This window comes from Leuresthes tenuis, unplaced genomic scaffold, assembly GCF_036924035.1.
Source record: "Leuresthes tenuis unplaced genomic scaffold, fLeuTen1.0.hap1 SCAF_17, whole genome shotgun sequence".
Classification (NCBI taxonomy): Eukaryota; Metazoa; Chordata; class Actinopteri; order Atheriniformes; family Atherinopsidae; genus Leuresthes; species Leuresthes tenuis.
In genome coordinates, this window is record NW_027325371.1 from 28,365,621 (window position 1) to 28,370,091 (window position 4,471).

Here is a 4,471-nt window from a genome sequence, read left to right on the forward strand (position 1 = left end):
TGATTGTGTGCCAGGGCGTTGTCTCACGTATTAGATTATGCTTAAGATACGAATGGGTTTATCAGTCACATCAGAATCCATACATACTGATCCTCCCGTAATAAAATGGTCGGATCTTATCAAACACACTTTGTTTCTTGTGACAATCAAGTCAGCGAAACAGCATATACACGTCAAGACACTGAATCAAGTTTGCCACAAGCACTCATAAGTTTGGCAGTATTGCTCTGCCGTCAGCAATCATACACCCATTTTATTTTCGTGAGACGTGCAGGCACCTGTTCATCTACTGTTCTATCACTATGAATTAGTTTATCTATTATCAATAAGGATACTTCTACAACTACTATCAAAGTATGTCCAGACTTCTTATGTTGTCAGTTGCTATATATGAATAAGTGGGTAGCTACTGACAAGCATTAAGCATGTCACACAGCCCAAACATATAACATTTCAGGACACACCACACAGTTAACAACCACAGTGAAGTGTCAAAGCCCAAACATTCAACAGGACACTTACACAACACATTCAAATCAAACAGTCAGACAACATACAAGAACATATACCCCAGCCGGCATTGCTCCCTGCCTATTTTCCTACAGTTCACTATGTGTGCGCACACCTTTATTCACAAACTCTTCAACTTATACTCTTTTACCGAAGCTGCTACAGCTCGATTGGCCGAATACCCTTAGATCCTATTTCGGTGAATTTGACATCTGCCTTACATGTAACAGATTAGCGGTTTAGCAGTTTTAATTTAGTTTGAGTGAAGGAATTCATTTTATAGCAAAATCCGAAATCGTGAAGCACTCATGAAAGTAAGCTTATTCTCGGATTCCTGAAACTTTAGATTTGCTCTTTCTTTTACTGCAAAGTACAACGTTGTTTTTTTTGTATAAATCTTTCTAGACATGGTAAATATGAACGACAAAGCAGTTTTAACATAGTTTGAGTGAAGGAATTCATTTTATAGATAAAATCCCAATCCCAATCCCAAGAGAGAAAAGAGAGTGAATGCGAAGTAGACTTTAACACGGCTATGGGAGCGAGCCGAGTGTGGGCTAACCGGGAGAATTGCTTGAAAGAAACGCGACACTGAATGAGTGGTCAGAACAAAGCCTCAATACGGGATTCTCGTGGTGTTTTTGTTGCTGCCTTGTCTTTTGCATAGAGTAAAAGACAAGGCAGCCATCGACTCAACCAAGCGTCTCAACCAAGCAAAGCTCACCACGCCTGATGCCCTGCTCCCGCAGTGACGGATAATCGTACTCTGGTTTCTCTTCATAACATACAAGTCTTTCGCCTTTTACTAAAGACTTCCGTGGAGAGCAGCACTAATGAGTTGTTTCTATTATTGGCAGGCTTTACCTTTGCGGGTGAAGCCCTTTCTGTCTGTGCAAAAGAAATCTTGCTACTTTGCAGAGTGACTTCTCTGAGTAGAGTCGCCTTACTTGTTGCGACTGTGCCGATGTTCGAAGCTGGAGTGCAAAGTTGTTGCTTGAATGGTGCTTGCTGGAGCATGCGGGAGTGCAAAGTTATACCATTTAAAAGGGCTGAAGAGTGCTCAGTGCAGCGGGTGGGCGGAGGTGCAACGTGACACTCTGGCCACCTATGGCCATAAAAAGAACACTGCTACAAGTGCGCATTGTGCCAGCAAGGGCCCTCGGACCTGAAACAGTGGACAGTTATCGCTTCTCGGCCTTTTGGCTAAGATCAAGTGTAGTATCTGTTCTTATCAGTTTAATATGTCCTCTATACGAGGACAACATATTAAATGGATTTTTAAGAATAGGAGTTGAAAAAGAAGCTTGCTCCGTTCACTCCAAGCCTCGACCCGGTACTGCAGTGCCGCTGGGAACGGTGCGCTCTCCTCTGCTCTTGTGAAAAAGCAAACAGCGGTGTAGGATGGAAGTTTCAGGGAGCCCAAGATGAAACTTTCTTTTAATCTGCTGAGAAAAGAGAGTGAATGCGAAGTGGACTTTAACACGGCTCTGGGAGCGAGCCGAGTGCGGGCTAACCGGGAGAATTGCTTGAAAGAAACGCGACACCGAATGAATGGTCAGAACAAAGCCTCAATACGGTGTTCCCGTGGTGTTTGTGGCTGCCTTGTCTTTTGCACAGAGTAAAAGACAAGGCAGCCATCGAATAGATTGTTTCTACTTGGTCAGCCGAGGAGCAGGGGGGGGGGGGCAAGCGTCTCAACCAAGCAAAGCTCACCAAGTAGGAACAATCGGGCCCTTTTCGATGGCTGCAACACCTGAAAGAGATATTGATGCGAGACCCGATCAAATGCTTTTTCAAAGTCTAAATTTAAGATGACAAGCCGGGTGTTTCTGTCTCTAGCGTAATCAATGATGTCTCGAATCAGTACGAGGCTGTCGGTGAGTTGTCTCCCTGAGATGGCACAAGCTTGGTCTGGGTGAATTACCTCCTCTAAAACAGAGGACATCCGTGTCGCTAAAACCTTGCTAAAATGTTTACAGTCAAAGTTTAAAAGTGTGATGGGCCTCCAATTCTTTAGGTCAGTCTTATCATTTTTTTTATAAAGTAGAGTCACTATTCCCACTCTAAAACTGTCAGGCAGTCGGTCGAGTTTTTCAAAATCTTTAAAAACATCTAAAATGTCTGATGATAAAAGGTCCCAATAGGTCAGATAGAATTCTGCAGGAAGCCCGTCTAAACCCGGAGCTCGACTTCTCTTAAAACCTGTTAGGCATTTTTTTAACTCTAAAGCAGTAAAATTCTGTGTCAAGTGTGCATTCTCTTTTACGGTTTTGTCAACGAATTTTAAGATTTCTGCCGATGTTTCCAAGTGCACTGGTTTCTCTTTGTACATGTTACTATAAAAGGTATGTACAGTTTCAATCATCTCTTGTGTGGATTTTGTTAAAAACCCATCTTCTCTTTTTAGATTTTGAATACACTCCTTTTTATTTATAACTTTCTTTCTTTTTCACCTTCCTCAATTTCCTGCTCCCTGCTTCTTACAAAAATTCCTTTACTCTTTATTTCTGCTAAAACTGACATTTCCTTTTTGACATCTTTGATTTCTTCTTTAAAGTCTATGCCACACTGATTTAGTTTAAAGTAGCGCTGTAAGCGTTTATGTAGTCCCATCATACATCTATTCTCTTTCCTTTTTTTACGTTTACCTTGCTGTTTAAAAAAAGTCTGGGTCGTTTCCTTCACCATTTCCCACCATTGTGCATGTGTTTCGTAGAGGTCTTGAAGGGTCTGCCACTCTTTATAACATTCCCTGTACTGACTGACTATGATTTCATCCTCCAACAGGGAACAGTTGAGTTTCCACAGACCACTTCCTACCGTCACACCAGAAGGGGGTGAAAGGGTGCAGGAGAGCATAAGGTGGTCTGAAAAGAAAACAGGGGTTAATCTAACATCAGTGGGTGGGCAATCTCTAGTAAAGAAATAATCAATGCGAGAGGCTCTGGTGCCATCATGACTAAACCAGGTGAAGCCCTCCTCTCTGGGATGCATGGTTTTAAAACAGTCAGTAAGCTTAAAATCCCTGCATATGCCCTGAAGTAAAATCGAAGTCTTATCCACTTTAAAATCTACCCCTGCTCTTTTTCTATCTTTCCTGCTCAAGATACAGTTAAAATCCCCTCCTACAACTAAAGGTACTTGCCCTAGCATGTAAAGCTGTATATCTTCTAAAAGGTCATACCTTTCATTTTTTCATTACATGTTTGGGCTTTGACACTTCACTGTGGTTGTTAACTGTGTGGTGTGTCCTGAAATGTTATATGTTTGGGCTGTGTGACATGCTTAATGCTTGTCAGTAGCTACCCACTTATTCATATATAGCAACTGACAACATAAGAAGTCCGGACATACTTTGATAGTAGTTGTAGAAGTATCCTTATTGATAATAGATCACTAATTCATAGTGATAGAACAGTAGATGAACAGGTGTTTGCACATGTCTCACGAAAATAAAATGGGTGTATGATTGCTGACGGCAGAGCAATACTGCCAAACTTATGAGTTCTTGTGGCAAACTTGATTCAGTGTCTTGACGTGTATACGCTGTTTCGCTGACTTGATTGTCACAAGAAACAAAGTGTGTTTGATAAGATCCGACCATTTTATTACGGGAGGATCAGTATGTATGGATTCTGATGTGACTGATAAACCCATTCGTATCTTAAGCATAATCTAATACGTGAGACAACGCCCTGGCACACGATAAAAAAAAAAAAAGAGAGAGAGCGGTTTTGTGTCCCCACAGTCCATAATGTAGAAAAGAGAGAAAAAAGCCTTTCTGATTTGGTGTGTGTGCTCATAGTGCAGAGTGTAGAGAAAAGAAAGCCGTTTTGGTGTCACGGGTGTTGTGACTTACACACACACATTTCTAAATTGAGAAAGGAAATTATTTTAGAGGAAGCACTAGAGTTTAGATCCCACATTTGTTGATAGGCATTCATTTATTTCCTCACTTCTG

General features: G+C 41.5%; 2 non-coding genes across 2 annotated transcripts; both read left to right on the forward strand.

Annotated features, from left to right (window-relative positions):
* Positions 1 to 1,271: 1,271 nt before the first annotated feature.
* Positions 1,272 to 1,385, forward strand: LOC140274162 (U5 spliceosomal RNA). Its single transcript, XR_011908140.1, has one exon. It is a non-coding gene; the product is annotated as a U5 spliceosomal RNA (small nuclear RNA).
* Positions 1,386 to 1,693: 308 nt separating this feature from the next.
* Positions 1,694 to 1,877, forward strand: LOC140274392 (U2 spliceosomal RNA). Its single transcript, XR_011908346.1, has one exon. It is a non-coding gene; the product is annotated as a U2 spliceosomal RNA (small nuclear RNA).
* The last annotated feature ends 2,594 nt before the right edge of the window (positions 1,878 to 4,471 follow it).